Genomic DNA, 21,442 nt, shown 5'->3' with positions numbered 1-21,442 from the left:
TTTGACACAGAACTGCATATAGCACCATTTTTTGACGTAATCTATAGCAATCTACACATTGCACAGCTCAAAACCTTCATATCTATAATAATTAATTAATTATGGGTGATAAATGTTAATAATAATTTGCAAACAATGAAAACTATTGCAAGTTAAGTGTACAGTATAACTTAACTAGTTTAAAATACATGTGATGCCACCCAAAATATTATATAATTCCGTTCTTTACGCCATGAATTTTCTATTGAATTTTATAAACAATTTTCCCTCAAACTTTGTTTATTGCTCTTTACAGGCTTAATTATTTATGAATCTTAAAATATGACTACGGCTCTCGATCTGCTATGACGAAACATTTTTAATGAGTGCTCGCTCATTCCTGTAAGTTGTTATTTACTATTTTTATTGATCTTTCAGTATTTGTGATATTAACTGATTTTGAGGTTACTATAACCTTTGTGTCTCATGACTTGAAATAAAGATTGATCTTTCAGAAGGTGCATATTGCTGACCACATGATACTGATAATGTGGCAGGAATCATACAGACTTTAAATAATATCTGACTGTTGTTATGGCTTGACAGCAGAAACTAAAAGATAAACTTTACTTGATTATTACAGACCATGAATTAGATTCCAGGGTTTGGCAATGTTTCCTAAAAAAAAGACTTAATCTACTTTTAAAAATCTCTATTAAAATTCACCTATACATTTTGTTGAAATATCCTCTATTCATATCATCTAGCCCACACTGAGATTACAAACAGCAAAATGAACTAACTTTAATCTTACAATCTCCATGCTGTGTTGCTTACCCTAATATTCAGTCCACAAACTTGACCCCCATGCACCAAAGGAAGTTTGGTGTATCTACATACAGAACCCAGTGCAACATATGTTGAAGTTAACAATTAGGCCCCCAAATTTCTCAAACAACATAAAACCTTGTGCTGGACCCCCATGAACCAAAAATTAAGCAGATTATACATATAAGCCCAACAGTTGTTCAGATACCACAACACACAATGTTTACTTCTCCAAAAATTCTTATTAGGCTCATGAGGCTTCACCCTGAGTATATATTCAAAATTTACCAGTTTCTCAAGTCTCTCTGAGAACACACCTTTATGCTCTATCAGTAAAACATACAGTTCTTCCCTCTCACTGTCACCAATACCCTCTGTCTCATAAACCTTCCTTTTTATCTCCTCCTCAATCCCTACTTCATCCAACAAGCACTGGGCCACGTGCAAGCTTGCCACTAAATCATCACCTGTTGCATTTACAAATTTTGCCTCCTTTACACATCCCCCAACATTCAATTCCAATACCTGCTCCCCACAGCTAATATTTGCCCCACATTTATTTAAAAAATCTGTACCCAGAACCATATTTATACCTAAATTTTGAATCACCAGGAATGGGTGACTAAACAACTCTCCACCAATGTTTACATCTCACACAGCCTCCTTCCTCACTGGCTTTGTCATTCCTAATATAATTGTAGAAACCCTCTGCTATCCCACTGACTGCACTAACTGTGTCCACCAAGGCTTCTTCACTGACTAACTATTGGTTGCACCTTCCTAAAATGTTTCTGCTTGAGCTCTACTTTTGCTAAAAGATCCTCCTCCACTTCATTAGCACAGTACTTTTCCATAGTGCATACTTGCCCACCATTGAATGATTCTATTTCATTACCCCCTTCAAATATTACTTCAAAAGCATCTTTGTGTTCTTTATTTTCTAAGCCTAACCATTCTAATTTTCTGGCAAAACTAAACTTCTCCCATACCTTTGGTTCCAACTTCTGTATATACTTAGAAAAATCCCCCCATACACTTGCATCAAAATCACATACACTCTTCCCCATCTAACCAGTATTCCATTCAGCCTCTTCCATACCCCCATACTATTCATCCTCATACACAACATAATTATTCACCTTTTCAACTTCATCTCCCTCGTCACACATTAATTTTCCACAATCTGTAACCCTGCAGTTACTCTCCACAGCACCTTCTCATTTCATTTGCAAAATCCCCCCCCTTAAACCATCAAACTCCTTATCCCCATCAAATATTTTCTTGAGTACATCATAATATGCCTCATCCTCAACATTTAACTGCTTTAAACTGTTCACATAATAATATTTCCCTACTGTCCAATTTTCTGGAGTATATTTTTGCAACCATTTTGCCCTTGCTACCCAATCATTTAAGCTCAATTCAGATTCCCCCCTTAGTTCTCCACTGTTCATAATACTTAGTTTGCTGTTTAACCCCTTGCATGTAAACACTAGCACAATTTGTTTCATCTTGTTTCATGGATTCAGATATAGCTTTCCCCACCAAAACATTACCATCCTGCATATTACAAACACTTTCACCAGACATCTCAAAACCAGCCCCTTCTGGCTGCTCACAGCTAACCTCATAAATTTCACCAGACACACTCTCTGGTACATATTCATTTATCACTACATCAACAATAGGCACTATGGCCCCAAAATCATTACCATCATCTACAAAACCATTAGTTTCAGGCACCCTGGCCCTCTCAGAGTTAACACTATCATCCACTGTATCTGCTTCCATTACATACGACTCAACAAATTTCTTAATATTACTTTCACACACACTTTGGCCATCACACCATCCATCTATACCTTCAGACAGTGCCTTAGTCCCTGACATGTTAATAATGCCAACCAAATCAATACTATCTTTCTCAGAATTCACATCCCCAAACTCTTTACAAAAACATTCTCAGCACTGATTTCTTCCATTTGGGCCTCCTTCCTCTTAAAAGCTCTCCTTTTTTCATGCTCCATGCACCAGCTCCCCAATACATTTTCATCATTTAAAATGGCCTCCATACCACAAATTCTTTCCTCTCTCCTACTTCTATCATTTTCACACCCCCTTTTAGAATAACCACACCTGGTCTGATTATAATTATTATTGTTCCATCTCTTGGCCCTATTGTTTGCAACTTGTCTTGTCCCAAAGTGGATCCCATTTGAGACAAGTCCTAGTTTAAAGGATGCTGTCCCTGCTGTGTGCTGTTGTTCTGCCCCCCTCTTCCATGTCCATTTCCCAGCATTGGCCTTGGTTCATTTCTCACATCACTGCCCCTAAAATCTGACTGACTGTGGCTTTCTTCATTATATCTTCCCCCATTTCCTCTCCAATGTTCATTTATATTTCTGTCCCCATGATGGCTCTGATGATTATTTCCCCAATTCCTATTTCTGTGACCATATTGATGATTGTTACCCCAATTCATATTTCTACTCTCCCCTAGATCCCTATGGTTATTCCCTGGATTGTTTCCCTTTGAACCAGGCCAATAGCACATAGCCTGCTCCACCCTCTCAACAAAGTCTAAAAACTTCTCCACAGAATCAGTGGGGCAATGTATGAGTTCCCATTGTTAACTCCTCAGGTAGTCTCCTCCTTGAAGTAAATATTTATGTTAAAAGACCTAAAGGCTGATCCAGATTTACTAATTTATTCAACTCTTCCTGGCAAAATTCCCTCATAGTTTGTCTACCTACCCTGTACACAGGTCCATTCAGAAACGCTTTTTGCAACCTACACTGCTTATTTTTACTCCAGTATTTGTCTAGAAACATTCGTTCAAATATTTCAAATGAAATGAACTGATCCTTAAATTTGTTAGCTCATGTCTGAGCTGAACCTCCCAGCATTCTCTTTACAAATTTTACTTTTGCCTCATCTGACATCCCAGGCAGAAAACAGTCCTTGCAACCGGCCAAAAAATCCACAGCCCGATATCCGTTTTCGCCTGAAAATGTCTTTCCACTAGGCCTGCATTACTGGACACCCAGCATGACCCGAAACATTATACAATTCTATCTGGGTAGTATTTTCATTTACTTTTGAGGTGACATTTGCCATTTCCTTTCTGAGATCATCAGTTGTGCTGTCTAATTTATTTATCAGCACAGCTTTTGACTCATCATTGCTAGCCACTATTTTCGCACTCACTTCTGCCAAAGACTGCCTTGTCACCTCTTCTCTATCGTCACACATCTGCCTTCCCAAAACAATTTCACCCCTCAGCTCAGCCTCAACCGCTTCATACATGGAATGCTAGCTCTCTTCTATTTTTTCTAATCTATTATTTAATTCAGTCACAATTTCTTGTTTCATTGACACCAATTGACTATTTATTTGGCCCACATTAGTTTTTAATACAGCCATTTCATTTCCCATATCAGTCTTCAGAGAATTTAATTTAGTTATAAAATTAGTGTGTAAAGCACTTAATTTATTACCCATATCAGTTTCAAATGAAACTATTTAGCTACTCATATTTTGGAGAAGAGCAATTAATTCTTTAGACATTACAGGGATACCGATTTCCTCCTCTCTCTGAGGACTTTGTGGTTCACTACCACTCCCTGATGACCCGCAATCACTAAGTGATTATTTAATTTCGTGCACCATATAGCGCGCTTGCTCTCCACAAAGCAATCCTTGTATACTAGAAATATTCATCTAGTAACGGGGGTTCATACCTTCACAGTATGGAGGATGATCAATCATAGTGAACCCAAGGCAGTGCATTGTTGCAGATGTCACAATGCTTGCATGTAGTGTGGCACTGTCATGCTGAAGGAGACAGTGCTCCATGCATGGACCATCTCTTCAATTCATTCTTTCATTTTTTCTGAGGGCCTCTCATGCACCGCATAGCTATGTTAAACACCATCCTGTTACTTGCTACAATTCCAAACCTTCTAGAAGCAGAGGGTTGCAACTTACATTAGTGAAGCAGGAAAGTCGACTGATTAATATACGTGACACGTAATTCCTCAAGCGACATTGACAACAGAATATAAAATTCAGAGGCTTTACTTTTCAGCACACCCTCATACATTATAAAAAAGTTCACCCCAGCTTCAGGTGTGACTTCTTACAGCTCAATTCGATATACAAGTTTTTTTGCACTACTTCATACTCAACAGAGGACATCATTCATGTTTGATAAGGCAGAAAATGCATTAGTACTACATAAATAGTTAGAAGTCAGCAGAAAAGTATCTTTTATAAGATTAAAAGCAACAAACCCAAGGCTGAAACCTGGAAACAAGTTTTACCATGAACAATATGAGTGCCCTGTTTCAGGAATTTAATTGCTTAATTTTAGTAAATGGCATATCAAAATCCCTGTATAAAATGGCTTGCTAAAATAGTATAGTTTTAAAAATGGTCTAATCACATTTATATTGCTACTCAGATTATCAGTTACTTTATTAATGCATTTGTTGTAATGTGGTGTTTTTGGAAACCTGTTGTATTTACCACAGGTGTTATAAGTACAAACATTATTCATCACCAGATCATGAACATTGTACTCTTAAGCTACTGATAAAGACGACATGCTGATTGACATGTAATCATACAATGATTTGGGTTCTTTTTGTATATATATAACGTTAGGGTTTGTTTTCAATCACTAAGATATACACTGAAGCACCAAAGAAACTGGTAATGGCACGTGTATTCAAATACAGAGATGTAAACAGGTAGAATACAGCGCTGCAGTCAGCAATGCCTATACGAGACAACAAGTGTTTGTCGCAGTTGTTAGATTGGTTACTGCTGCTACAAAGGCACGTTATCAAGATTTAAATGAATTTGAACATGGTGTTATAGTCAGCACATAAGCAATGGTACACAGCATCTATGAGGTACTGATGAAGTGGGGATTTTCCAGTACAACCATTTCACAAGTGTACCGTGAATATCAGTAATCTGGTAAAACATCAAATCTCCGACAGTGTTGTAACTGGAAAAAGATCCTGCAACAATGGGACCAACAACGACTGAAGAGATTTGTTCAATATGACAGAAGTGCAATCCTTCCCAAACTGCTGCAGATTTCAATGCTGGGCCATCATCAAGCATCAGCACATGAACCATTCAACAAAACATAATTGATATGGGCTTTCGGAGCTGAAGGCCCACTCGTGTATCCTTGATGACTGTGTGGCACAAAGCCTTACGCCTCGCCTGGACCAATCAACACCGACATTAGACTGTTGATGACTGGAAATAAGACCGCCAAGTGAGATCGCAGGTATTTTCTTCATCCGCTAAAAGAACTTTTTTAAGAGGAAATAGTGTCAAACTTAAATTTTCTTTGTTTTGTGTACTTGCTGTAATGTTTGTTCTTGTCACACAACTGAATATTAGCGTCCCAGCCGAGCTCTTTCTTGAAAAACTTGTTCTTTAGCTTAAGTCCCGATAATCGCAACATAATACGGAATTTTGCGTGACAAACACAAAAAATTCTATTCAAGTTTTCTTGATAGTGCAAAATTCATTTAAAAAAGACAGCTACTAGCTTCATCAGTGTATATTGTTGCAATAAAAGTGTAATTAAATGTTTCCAAATCATATTTAACTAACACATTTCGTACCATTTACTAGTTAGATAGACGTGATCTAGGCCAAAATTTTCCAAGTTATAAATGTTTAAAAACATGAACAAACACATTTGATAACGTAAATTCTCTAAAAGCAAAGTAATTACAAATTCATTCTTCTGTTCAAATGTGTGTGAAATCTTACGGGACTTAACTGCTAAGGTCATCAGTCCCTAAGCTTACACACTACTTAACATAAATTATCCTAAGGACAAACACACACAACCATGCCCAAAGAAGGACTCGAACCTCCGCCGGGACCAGCCGCACAGTTCATGACTGCAGCTAATCCCATGTGGCAATTCATTCTTCTACCATTGCATCTCTAAATCAGTATAAAAACAACAACCACCACACATATGACCTTTGTGTCGTTTTTTGTTTACACAGTGCCAATCTCGCGTCCTTGACAAATGTAAAACATTCTTTAAACTTAATCATTCTTTCGAAATTGACATGAGTGAGAAATTTGGGAGCTGTTATAGGGTAGTGAGTAGAGGGATTTGTTGCCAATATTGTAGGAAATAATTTCACTGAGGGGGATGCAGTGTGGAGAATATTGGGAGAACAGAAGAGGCTCTCTCCTGGAACTGCAGAGTATGCAGTAGGAACATTTTGATAGGGGAACAGGAAAGGAAAATCTATGCCCTTCAGAGGCAAGCAAGGAAGGAACTCATAAGGATCAAGGGAGACAGGGGGGAGGAGGGTGGTTGGGAACTGGCAGTTGATAGGAGGACAGGAAGAAAGAGAACGCAATCTGACAGTTTTATCAACAACACCAAAAACAGGTATCTACTACTGCCAGAGTTAAGTGGAGAAGTGCCTCAGGTAGGAGGAGGAGGAGCAGAAAATGTGCACCACACTTCAATCAAATGTACGGAGTCTTAGGAAGAAGAAAGTGCTGCTGCTAGGTAGTAGCCATGGGCGAGGTGTAAGTCCTAAGTTACAGGAAAGTTTAGGGGCAGCGTACCTGGCCATCAGTATGTTCAAGCCCAATGGAGGGCTAAGTCATGTGATAGAGGATCTAGGGACTTTATGTAAGGACTTTACAAAAGAGGTCCATGTAGTGATAGTGGGTGGGGCGGGAAACAGTCTGGACAGGGATGGGGCATATGACATATGTGGTGACCTGGACAAGATAGCTTCCCTGACTCATGGCACCAAAGTACACTTTGTTCAGCTGTTCTGGCGTCATGATCGACTGCATCTTGATGGAGCTGTGAGGTGAATTAATGTGGGGTTAGGAATGGCTCTTAGGACAGCCAACTTTGCTAATGTTTCTCTGGTGCCCGTCGGGACTATCAACAGATGGGGTTTCACTAGGCATGGCCTACACCTAAACAGGACTGGGAAGGGAAGATTGGTACAGCTGATTCATGAAAGTATAGGGGGTGGAACTCAGACCACACATGGTCAAATACCTGTTGTCATAGGCAGGAAAAATAGGTCTTTTAGAACAAATCCAGACAACAGGTTCATTTGCCTAAAGAGTATGTCTAGTAGTTTAAAAAATACTGGAACACTCTCTCACAAAACAGATTTTAACACTCCAAATATCACACATACCAGATGTCACAAAGAAAAACAAACCATTGGAAAGAATAACATGGGGAATTTCACAGACTTAACAATCCTCCATCAAAACATGCAATCAATAAAAGATGAAATACAACTATAGAGAAGTTGAGCTTCAATCTTTGAACTGCACAGTAATTTGTATTACTGAGCACAGGTGTAGAGACACAGAAATCCAAAGTGTAGTATTATCATTGTATGAAAAGGTAAACTCTTACTGCAGAACTACTTCAAGGAGTGGAGGATCATGCATTTATATCAGAAAGGAACACAGTTCAAATCAAGACACGACCTCAGTACAGTAAGTGAAGACAAACACTTTGAAATATCAGCTATTAAATTAACAGGGCTTGATATCACCAAGAAATTAATCATTTTGTGTGTGTATAGATGTGTATAGATTGTGTGTGTGTATAGATCTCCCAATTTTTCAATAAGTTAACAGAAGTTCTAGATAAAGTCTCAAGTACAAATGTCACCATAATTCTGTGTGGGGACATTAACATCAACACTAACATCATAAATGAATCCAGCAGCACCTTCATAAACATCCTTCATAGTTTTGTTATGTCCCTATTGGTCAATAGTACAACAAGGGTTATTGCAATGACTGCATCAGTAATTGACCATGTGGCCACAAATATGGACAGGGAAAAATGAGATGTAGCTGTAAAAGATCTCAGACTATCAGACCATCTCTGTCAAATAACAACAGTAAAATCAGGCATCGAATCATTCCCTAAACTACAAGCCTACAAACGACATCTATCACAAATCAAAATAAAACATTTTTCAAAAGAACTAGAAAAATAAAGCTGGGATGAAGTGTATAAGGAAACCAATGTGAATGTGAACTTCTCTAAACTCTCCACATTGTTTAAACTGAACTCCAATCTTTGAACTGCACAGTAGTTTGTATTACTGAGCACAGGCATTTCCAAAAGTTTGCATGTCTGTATCAATATCTCACAAAAACAGATGGATAACAGCAGGTATTAAGAAGTCCTCCCAAACACTTAGTAAGTTAAACACCTCAGTTCTATGAAAAAGATTTGCAATGATCCAGAATTATTGAATTTATATCATAGATACAAAAAGATCTATAGGAAGTTGCTGATTGCAGAAAAAAGTCATTTAATGAAAAAATAATATGTAATGCAGAGAATAAATGCAAAGCAGTCTGGGATGTTATAAAAAAGGAAACGGAGAGACGCAAACAAACGCATAGTAACATACTGCTAACGGAGGGGGATAAAGTAATAAATGATCCACAGCACTTAGCAAACTATGCAAATGAGCATTTTTCAAGTATTGCAGAGAAGTTACAGCAAACATTCCCCAACACAAATATAACACCTGTAAATAATGTTGCACTCAAAACAATGATGTTACTTCCAACCAGAGAGAATAAAGTCAATAAAACTGTCCAGAAACTAAGAAGTCAGTAGCCTTAGACGAAGTACCAATGTGTGTACTGAAACAACGCATAAAGATTACACAAGGCCGCTTAACAAATATAATAAATGAATCCTTCACATCAGGGACATTTCCAGAGCAGTTAAAACAGGCAAGAATTGTACCTTTGCTTAAGAAGGGTTATGCAGAAGACATAGAAAATTACCGTCCCATTTCCCTGCTGCCACCATTCTCAAAAATAATAGACGCAATTATGAACGACAGATTAATGAATTACCTGAATAAATACAATCTTTTAAGTGAATCACAGTTTGGTTTACGAAGTGGCAAAAATACGGAGTCAGCCATAGTAGAATTCACAAAAGTTTTACTTGACGCTCTTGATAAAGATGAGTGTGTCACAGGCATATTTTTGGATCTTTCTAAGGCGTTTGATACAGTCGACCACAACATTCTAGTAAATACACTCCTGGAAATTGAAAAGAGAACACATTGACACCAGTGTGTCAGACCCACCATACTTGCTCCGGACACTGCGAGAGGGCTGTACAAGCAATGATCACACGCACGGCACAGCGGACACACCAGGAACCGCGGTGTTGGCCGTCGAATGGCGCTAGCTGCGCAGCATTTGTGCACCGCCGCCGTCAGTGTCAGCCAGTTTGCCGTGGCATACGGAGCTCCATAGCAGTCTCTAACACTGGTAGCATGCCGCGACAGCGTGGACGTGAACCGTATGTGCAGTTGACGGACTTTGAGCGAGGGCGTATAGTGGGCATGCGGGAAGCCGGGTGGACGTACCGCCGAATTGCTCAACACGTGGGCATTGAGGTCTCCACAGTACATCGATGTTGTCGCCAGTGGTCGGCGGAAGGTGCACGTGCCCCTCGACCTGGGACCGGACCGCAGCGACGCAGGGATGCACGCTAAGACCGTAGGATCCTACGCAGTGCCATAGGGGACCGTATCGCCACTTCCCAGCAAATTAGGGACACTGTTGCTCCTGGGGTATCGGCGAGGACCATTCGCAACCGTCTCCATGAAGCTGGGCTACGGTCCCGCACACCGTTAGGCCATCTTCCGCTCACGCCCCAACATCGTGCAGCCCGCCTCCAGTGGTGTCGCGACAGGTGTGAATAGAGGGACGAATGGAGACGTGTCGTCTTCAGCGATGAGAGTCGCTTCTGCATTGGTGCCAATGATGGTCATATGCGTGTTTGGCGCCGTGCAGGTGAGCGCCACAATCAGGACTGCATACGACCGAGGCACACAGGGCCAACACCCGGCATCATGGTGTGGGGAGCGACTCCTACACTGGCCGTACACCTCTGGTGATCGTCGAGGGGACACTGAATAGTGCATGGTACATCCAAACTGTCATCGAACCCATCGTTCTACCATTCCTAGACCGGCAAGGGAACTTGCTGTTCCAACAGGACAATGCACGTCCGCATGTATCCCGTGCCACCCAACGTGCTCTAGAAGGTGTAAGTCAACTACCCTGGCCAGCAAGATCTCCGGATCTGTCCCCCATTGAGCATGTTTTGGACCGGATGAAGCGTCGTCTCACGCGGTCTGCACGTCCAGAACGAACGCTGGTCCAACTGAGGCGCCAGGTGGAAATGGCATGGCAAGCCGTTCCACAGGACTACATCCAGCATCTCTACGATCGTCTCCATGGGAGAATTGCAGCCTGCATTGCTGCGAAAGGTGGATATACACTGTACTAGTGCCGACATTGTGCATGCTCTGTTGCCTGTGACTATGTGCCTGTGGTTCTGTCAGTGTGATCATGTGATGTACCTGACCCCAGGAATGTGTCAATAAAGTTTCCCCTTCCTGGGACAATGAATTCACGGTGTTCTTATTTCAATTTCCAGGAGTGTAAATTAGAAGCATTAGGCACAATAGGGGTAGCTAATGACTGGTTTCGATCATACCAAACAGATAGGGTACAAAGAGTAGAGATAACACATACTCCAAATAGATCCAAACATTTAGTGAAATACTTATCAGAACCAAAATACATTAATATAGGGGTTCCGCAAGGTAGCATATTTGGACAAACTTACATCAATGACCTTCCCAGTAGTACTACTCATGGTGAAAAAATTCCCTTCGCTGATGACAGCATTATTATAGTCACTGAGAAAACAAGAGAACTCCTTGCCGAGAAAGCAATAAAGTGACGCTGAACATAAAGAAAACTAATGCCATGAATTTCAGTTTGAAGAGGAAAAATGACAATGTTAAATTAAATGTGGATGACACCTCTATAGACTGTGTAACAAATGCAAAATTTCTAGGAATGAATATTGATTCTCGGTTGAAGTGGTGTGAACACACAAAGGTACTTGCCAACAGAGTGTCATCAGCATGTTATGCCCTTAGAATCCTATCATCAGTGTGTAACATGCAGTGTCTTTTAGTTACATATTATTCATATGTACACTCAATTCTTAGCTATGGCATACTTTTTTGGGGAACAAAGGTACAACATATGAACACAATTTTGCAATCTCCAGAAAAGAGCCATAAGAATAATAACCAAAACTACTAGTCGAACTCATTGTAAAGATCTGTTTAAAACACTGGGGATTTTAACTGCTCCATGTGAATACTTTTACCAGTCAGTTGTACACATCAAAAATAACGTTGGTAATTACTGCAAAAACAGCTCTGTCCATGACCATGCAACAAGATATAGACTCAACTTACATTTACCACGAAAAAATAGACATAAAACTCAAAACAGCATTTTCTAACAAGGAATGAAACTGTACAATAAATTACCAAAAGAGATTAAAGAAATTGTAAAAATACACTTATTTAAAAAGGCAGCTAAAAAGTACTTATTAGGCCATGCATTATATACATTGGAGGATTAGCCTACTTAGGTACAACAGAGTGGGGGTTTGATAAAAAAAATTGTTATACAAATAAATAATAATAGTGATTATAAAACCTCAAACATTCCAGATAACACCTTCACTTTGTTTTTTTCCCCTTGTTTTTCCTTTCTAGAAATACTTACCCCCAAGCTATGCATTGCACAATACTAACACACCTATTCTTCTTTCTGAGCTCAACATGTCACTCCTCGTGGAGGGATGCAGACTCATTTTTTCAGGATAGCAAATGCGAAGTTGCGGTACAGTTGTGTGTGTGTGTGTGTGTGTGTGTGTGTGTGTGTGTGTGTGTGTGTGAAGTGTGTGAAGTGTTATGAAACAATGTGTGTAGATTGTGTGCAGTGACTGATAGTGAGATATGAGTGAGCAATGTGGCATTACATTATTTAATAAGTTATTTGCAAAAAAAGGATTGTATACCGGGAATAAATCTAATGATTGTCTCTAACTAGAAGTCTGTAAATATATGTGTATATGAATTAGCTTATTTTAAATTAATCTAAACTTGCAAATATTTTGAGATGATACTTCTACATCCAACTCTGACAGGTGGCGTGTACATAAGCATCCTGTCTGATTACTTGCATCCGTTCATATCCATTCTGCATTCCAATGGACTTGGGCAATTCCAGAAGGACAATGTGACAACCCACACGTCCAGATTTGCTACTGAGTGGCTCCAGGAACACTCTTCTGAGCTTGAACACTTCCTCTGGCCACCAAGCTCCCCAGACGTGAACATTATCGAGCATATCTGGGATGCCTTGCAACAGAGTATTCAGAAGAAATCTCCAACCCCTCGTACTCTTACGGATTTATGGGCAGCCCTGCAGGATTCATGGTGCAAATTCCCTCCAGCACTACTTCAGACATTAGTTGAGTTGATGCCACGTCATGTTGCAGCACTTCTGTGTGCTCGTTGGGGCCCTACATGGTACTGGGCAGGTGCAGCAGTTTCTTTGGCTCTTCAATGTATATCGCTAATGAGGAAGAAGCTGAAGATATCTGTAACGACTGGAATAATGTTTTCAGCAAGTTTTTTAATCACAACTATACTCACTCCATTATCACCTACTGCCTCAGATGAGATTCTCACTATTACTTTCCAAATTGTTTTTTTTTTTAAATAAGTTTCAAAAAAATTTACCTGTCATAGATATAGTATTATGTGGTTGTTGAAACAAATTGCAAAAAAAAATTTGAGAGCTGCCTGGTATCAAGGGAATTAGTTTGATTCACCTCCAGAAGCTTGAGTTTATAGTTCCTATACCAAGACTGACACCCCCCCCCCCCCCCCCCAGCCTTTTTTTCCTCTTCAGCTCAGCTCACTGCTTACATCACAATAGGTGCAATTGGATCAGCCATGCACACATTCCATTTCTATATATTCTACTGTTTACTATATTCATCAAAGTTCAGTTTGTTGGATTTCATCTAAATCTATTGCACGGTCTTGCTCATCGATTACCTGGCTCTATTGTGCAGTCAACACTGATGATGGTGCTCTTTCACTTCGTCAGAACATTCAGGAGCATATTTGTCTTAACATGTCTAAATTTGTGAGCGAATTCTTGATTTTCACCATCTAGGGTCAAGTTCAATGGTTAGGTCATTTCTAAAGGCACTATTATATGAGTATATTAGGTTCCTGCCTCTCACACCTGTTCTCCACGAGTCTGTATAAAATACATTAATAATATCACATCACCATGGTATTTTTTCTGTGTGTGTGTGTGTGAGTGAGTGAGTGAGTGAGTGAGAGAGTGAGAGAGTGAGAGAGAGAGAGAGAGAGAGAGAGAGAGAGAGAGAGAGAGAGAAGGGGGGACGCAGCGAAGTTGCCAGAAGGAACTGTAACACTGAGGATATACGTAATGGTTTCTCTGTATGTAGTTCTATCAAATTAGCAATAATTGGTATATCATACAGACAACAAATTCAGTACTAAATACACATGTTGGACATTTAATTATAAAGGTAACATCAGGATTTTAATCATTATTTCCAGTAAAGAAAGTGGTATCTGGAGCCCACAGTAATAATGTAGATTAGATGTTTCCATTTTTTCTGTAAATATGGAACTACATTCAGAGACTCATTGTCAAACACTAGATAAATTTATATATCTGAATTAGAAAGAGTAAAATAATTTGATATAAAACTCTTAGAATGTTTGATAAACTGACAAGACAAAAATGATCAGTTAAGCAACATGCTAACATTACTGCAGAGTACAATGCAGATACAGTAAAACAGTTAAAACAAAATGGTGTAAGAAGACAAGCTGAGGATAGCATTACTACTGTTCTCTAAATATCTTTTTCAAAAATAAGATTTTACAAATATTTTGTTGTTCTCGCGGCTCAACATTCTTTACAACACGTGCATTGTTGGGAAGCTGATCCATTCTAGAAATGAACACATGAACAGAAGATACGTCTATGCTGCCATGTGTGGTAGTGTCAGTAAACGTTTCATGATGTGTTACACTGATTCTTTGTACACTGGACAACATGGCTGCATGTAATTTTTATTTCCCCATGTGGAAGTTGCATAAAGCAGCATGTATTTTTATGTATTGTCAGGGGTGGAAGTACGGAAGTGTCAGATCCCGCCCATCTTCTTTGACCCATGTCGTCACAAATATGGCAGAAACGACCATGAACCACAATTCCAATGTGACGCATATAAAGTCATTACGCACACATTATGAGGAAGAAAATACATCGAAAAACAAACATACACACTTTCCGCAAAAAGCCCAATGGCACTAACAGGACAAGTGCGGGAAATGGGTGTTTTTGGGTGGGGGCAAACTAAATATAAACAAATATAGACATCCATCCCCATACAAAATCACACAAAACGACGAAAAAACCGACATCACAAAACTCCCCAAGTACCTCTAAAACAATATCATCCACTTGCCTTGACCTATATAGCTCAACAGCAAGTCCCGGTCACATAAATTACGATCAAACACTTCCCTTGGCCTATATAGCTCAAAATCATCTCCCAATACCAATACCAACATACACAGCCACACATTGGGATCGAACACTTCCCTTGACCTGCGCACTTAATTTTATGTGTCATATCCATTACTGAACAGAAACAACAACCGATTCATTTTACTAAAATTACTACATGACGTACAGCAAACAACACTAAATTAACCTTCACACAAAATCGTTAACTCACTGAAACTAATTCCACTACAACACAGCCGACACTAACAATTCTGGATAATGAGCAAAAGGAAACTGAGCCCATTACACCACACAAACGAAAAGCCTGAAAATACCATCAGAGAGCAAAACAAACCACAACACGACGACATCTACAAACACGCTACACTGACAAACCAAACTCTGCGCCGTCATGACGTCGCACATGACAACACCCTTACGTCACGGGTCAAAGCCGAGGCGTGGGATCGGACGATTCTGTCGACCCTCAAGGATCTCCTCCCAAGTCCCTGACTTGGTTTCAATCAAATTTGGCACACAAACAAGGAACTTCATGAGTATCAACACTGTGGGGTTTAAAAGCTCCTAGCTATAATTGGATTGGAGATAATGGCAAAAGAAGTATTTTTTCAGCCCCTGCTACATGTTTTTTTTTTTTACAAAATATATAACACTGTGCTGTCTGTGATTATATTTATTCTGCTACCAGTTTTGCTCTTAAACCATCACGAACGGCAGGAAAATGATCGCTGATGTATCATGTCATACATGCATTGACGTACATTACCACTGTAATCCATAATTGCCAATAAAAATGAAAATTTTAAGCAAGATTAAACTATGATGGCCCACTGACAAAAGGACAACATGTTATTATTAACAGTTATGGTTTTCAGTGGCAACATATGTCATTGATCATGGTTTAAGACAAACTGGTAATAGAACAAACAACATTATCACATACATAAACTGACTGAACCAGAGGTTGTACAGAGTTTCAGGGAAAGCATAAGGGAACAATTGACAGAAATGGGGGAAAGAAATACAGTAGAAGAGGAATGGGTAGCTTTGAGGGATGAAGTAGTGAAGGTATCTGAGGATCAAGTAGGTAACAAGACAAGGGCTAGTAGAAATCCTTGGGTAACAGAAGAAATATTTAATTTAATTGATGAAATGAGAAAATATAAAAATGCAGCAAATGAAGCAGACAAAAAGGAATACAAACGTCTCAAAAATGAGATCGACACGAAGGGCAAAATGGCTAACCAGGGATGGCTAGAGGGCAAATGTAAGGATGTAGAGGGTTATCTCACTAGAGGTAAGATAGATACTGCCTAGAGGAAAATTAGAGGTACCTTTGGAGAAAAGAGAACCACTTGTATGAATATCAAGAGCTCAGATGGAGACCCAGTTCTAAGCAAAGAATGGAAAGCAGAAATGTGGTAGGAGTATATAGGGGGTCTATAAAGGGCAATGTACTTGAGGACAATATTATGGAAATGGAAGAGGATGAAGATGAAATGGGAGATACGGTACTGAGTGAAGAGCTTGACAGAGCACTGAAAGACCTAAGTTGAAACAAGGCCCCGGGAGTAGACAACATTCCATTACAGCTACTGACAGCCTTGGGAGAGCCAGTCCTGACAAAACTCTACCATCTGGTGAGCAAGATGTATGAGACAGACGAAATACCCTCAGACTTCAAGAAGAATATAATTCCAATCCCAAAGGAAGTAGGTGACAGTACGCTTGTTCGCCCACTGCTTGAATACTGCTCAGCAGTGTGGGATCCGCACCAGATTGGGTTAATAGAAGAGATAGAGAAGATCCAACGGAGAGCAGCGCGCATCGTTACAGGATCATTTAGTAATCTCGAAAGCGTTACGGAGATGATAGATAAACTCCAGTGGAAGACTCTGCAGGAGAGACGCTCAGTAGCTCGGTACGGGCTTTTGTTAAAGTTCCGAGAACATACCTTCACCGAAGAGTCAAGCAGTATATTGCTCCCTCCTACGTATATCTCGCGAAGAGACCATGAGGATAAAATCAGAGAGATTAGAGCCCACACAGAATTATGCCGACAATCCTTCTTTCCACGTACAATACGAGACTGGAATAGAAGGGAGAACCGATAGAGGTACTCAGGGTACCCTCCGCCACACACCGTCAGGTGGCTTGCGGAGTATGGATGTAGATGTAGATAGCAGGTGTTGACAGATGTGAAAATTACCAAACTATCAGTTTAATAAGTCATGGCTGCAAAATACTAACGCGAATTCTTTACAGACAAATGGAAAAACTGGAAGAAGCCGACCTCAGGGAAGATCAGTTTGGATTCTGCGCATCAAACCAGTCTCAGGATTGAAGACCACAACAACAACATCACAGACAGCACAGTGTAATGCATTTTATAAAATCCTTGTATGGTGTTCCGTAGCAACCAAGGAAGATGCCCTGCAATATAGGCTGTCCAGCACTTCAGGTGTATTATAATGTTGTAATATCAGCCTGGCTTATTGACCTGCTTTGCACGGCAGCTTACACGTACAGGCCACAAAACAGTTTTCCAGCCCCCTACATATACAGGCTGGCCTGCATGACAGGCTTGTTGTGTTACAGTGGGGGGGGGGGGGGGGGGGGGGGGAGAGGGAGAGAGGGGGGGGGGGCACAAGGAATGGGCTAGTAATTTTTAAAAAGTATGAAAAATGCAAGGACAGGGGCCACTACATTACTCTTACCAAAGTCTGATGAACATACTGATAATAATTACACAACATACAGTTACCCTCCTTTTGTATGATGGTAAAGCAAAAGTTAAAATTAGTTTACTTACTGATTAACAAAGGGGTTGTCACTGAGAAAGAAGAGGTATGAATGCTGTACCTAATAATACTTGCTATAATATTTAAAACTTCCCTAACTTAAAACCATATACCTGAATGTAACTCTAAACTGGATTTTGCCTCCCACACGTGCATAAGAGAAAACAGTGACTGAAGTCTCACTTCTGTGTTCCTTCAGTGCGATTTTATAGCTGCTGTTTTGTCTATGGGTTTTTCTATCGTCACATGATGTTGCCCCACTCCTTTATCCAAAATCTTGGCCGCCGTGGCATACTGATCAGCATGTAGCCTGTGGCCAGGTTACATTGAAATGCGATAATTTGTTTGCGAGTTGGTGAAGCCAAACACAGTGTGTTATAACACACCGACCTGCAGCATAGCCTAATGTTTACATCTGTGCCACACAAAAAGGCACTTAGCCATATTTAATACTCTTTTTGTCATAAAAATTACAACTGCAAGTCAAACTCAGAAAACATATATTAGATAATGACAACTCTCTGATGAGTATTTTGATGCACATTATACACAAGCATCACACATGAACTACGAAAAAAGTAAGAGGGATCCGATATGTAGCTTCTACACAAAACGGAATAGTTACAATTTTTTATACATCAGTTGCATGTGGAGCAGTACACTTAATTTTTTAGGTGTACAGATATATGTCTTCATACATCCACACAGTGAGTTACTTGAATGAGGCTATAGATATGTAATTATATTGCATAAATAGTATCTTCATACCACCTCACATTGTATTTAATAGTATATGATCAATATGTTATCGAAATATTTCCACTAACAAAAGTTTAAATCTATGGTACTCACACTCTGTCACAATATGACTACCAATGCCATAGCTCCAAGGGAATTCCATGGACTCTGCTCGTGACACACGAGGGTAGCATACTGTCTTCTAGAATTGTTACTATTTAATGTTAAAGAGACACTGAGCACAATATAGTTGTTACATTCAGCAGCAGTAGGTGACTATGAACAAATCATACCAAACTTACATACAAACATGTACTCCCCTTTGCAAATCACTGTGAAGTGTGTGGCATACAGCGCTTAATAAGTAAAACTTTCTGTAACCCAAACATTGATCTGAACACTACAGTGCTTTACTAGTCATAGTCCTGTAGGTAGTGATATGCCCTTGCCTTCCTCCAACCTTTGGATTTGTAGTCTGGCACTTACCCACAAGGGTGATGTTTTATGGTTCCATATATTAAGGTTCCTTCCCATCTACTTACTTATTTGCACATTCTTCAGGATAAATAGGCTCACTGCAAAAGAATATCGATCTAATAGATATAACGGTATGTCAGAAATTTTGGTACATAGATATCAGCATACGAGGCAAATTACTCCCATCTTACTGTGGGACTGGATAAACAACTATTAATGTGCCACAGATATCATGTTAATCGTATACTTGATACAAATGAGTGTTACCTCACAGATACACCATAGTAATTAGACATACCAATTACAGATACATATTTGATTCCTATTCACCACATCCTTCCACAAAACATCCAACTGATGTACAATGATACCTGATCAACGTAATTCTCACTGAATATTATGGCAACTGCACACATATAAATACAATGAGCGTAAAATAATAAAGACGCAATGGTGGCCACTTCTATAAAACTGAGTATTAGAGGGAGTGGTTCATTGTCACATGGCTATAAATGAACAATATCTGTCGTACACGAAAACCATGATTCTGTATTAATGATTTTCGGCTTGTGCCTTTACCTCTCTTTAATTCAAAACATAGTTACATCAAGTCATATAACACTTTTATAAATAACAGTTTCTTCTTTTATCCAACACACGTTACTATGAAATTCCTGAATTAATTATACAATCTCTGTTAAGCATCTGAAACATACATAATGATATTATGACCTTCATTTTTTTTGTGTGGATGGATTTCCTCAAAGAAATAAAATACTACATTTAGCAAAGACGTCTCGTTAGTTGTGTCATTCTCTACATCAAATTAGGATATACCATGGTTCGGTATCACCGTCTCGCCTTTCTGTTACAAAGTAACTTGCTCTCCCCCACTGAGGGCACATCACCAATAAAATCGGTCTCAATAAAAATTGACATTTACCCAGTTGCTTGTTTCACACATATCTTCGAAGTGAAAGAAACACCACATTTTTTAATGTGTAATTTTATCCATTACTATTATGCGCGAGCATATGATGACGCATAGGTGGTACTCTGACTCACGGCCCAAGAAGAAACTAAATTTTTGTTGGGCAGCGAACCGTATGCAATGGAAGAGACAGACATTTCGTACATTAATTAGATTATACCATAACAACAAACATATCACCCCGCGTAAACAGAGGGTCCACAGACAAACCACTAACGCAACGTACTGAACCTCCTTGGTTCAACTCCGAGCTAGCAACATAGACACCAAGCCAGAAACAGCTGCTATATCGTTCTGTATCTTTTCGTGTTATGAAATCAGTTTGCAACTTTTTACGACAGCTGCAGTGTGCAGAAGAGTTTTTTGTGCAGTTTTACACTCTTCTGGAGTCATACTCTGCAAACCACTGCGAAGTGAATGGCAGAAGGAGCTACGTACGTCCGACCATCCCTGTTCTTCTTGGTCCATTCTGTTAGTTTCATATTCCATCGATCATTTGCACGATAATTCATAATGATACGGAAAGAGTGAAGGCAACTTAATTTTTAAATATGGCTACATGTAAACATTTGTAAAGGTGCCTTCTTTTCACGTATGTTGCGCGTGAAAAATGACTGTTTAACTGCTTCTGTGTGTGCTGTAACTAATTTAATCTCCTCCTGACGATATGTAAGGAGGTGAGTTTTAGTACCGTATATTCCCAGAGTCATCGTTTACAGCCACTTCTCGAAACTTTGTAAGTATGCTGTCTCGGGATAGTTAACGTCTATCTTCAAGAGTCTGCCAATTCAGTTCTTTGAAAATCTATGTGTGTCACTCCCACGGGTCGACAATTCGTGCTGCCCTTCTCCATATGAATTCCATATTTCCTGTTAGTCCTACTTGATTTATTTATTTATTATCTCAGCGATCAAATTTGTGATATAGAATTTGTCAGGGTACATTTTAACAACTATATTATATCTTTGCAATTTTTTTATCTATACTGAATTCATATAAATCTATCTTACATTTAATACAATATACAACTAATAAGTGTTTTTATAACATAATTTCTTATGCACATGACAGACATATTGACTGATCT

At 39.4% G+C, this 21,442-nt stretch overlaps 1 protein-coding gene across 9 annotated transcripts in view; it reads right to left on the bottom strand.

Annotated features, from left to right (window-relative positions):
- LOC126297613 (biotin--protein ligase) overlaps positions 1-20,582 on the bottom strand; it is a 429,285-nt gene extending 408,703 nt beyond the window's left edge. For 3 of the 9 annotated variants that reach the window (XM_049988624.1, XM_049988623.1, XM_049988628.1), the window contains exon 1: positions 20,308-20,562. The gene's annotated coding sequence lies outside the window, so the exon portion shown is untranslated. Of the gene's footprint in view, positions 1-19,001; positions 19,463-20,307 lie in introns of all 9 variants that reach the window. The other 6 variants (XM_049988619.1, XM_049988626.1, XM_049988622.1 and 3 more) reach the window with 4 other exon arrangements.
- Positions 20,583-21,442: the final 860 nt, after the last annotated feature.

The sequence above is a fragment of the Schistocerca gregaria genome, chromosome X (genome assembly GCF_023897955.1).
Source record: "Schistocerca gregaria isolate iqSchGreg1 chromosome X, iqSchGreg1.2, whole genome shotgun sequence".
Classification (NCBI taxonomy): domain Eukaryota; kingdom Metazoa; phylum Arthropoda; class Insecta; order Orthoptera; family Acrididae; genus Schistocerca; species Schistocerca gregaria.
Note: the sequence above shows the minus strand (reverse complement) of the source record. Positions and strands in the feature narration are given on the sequence as shown.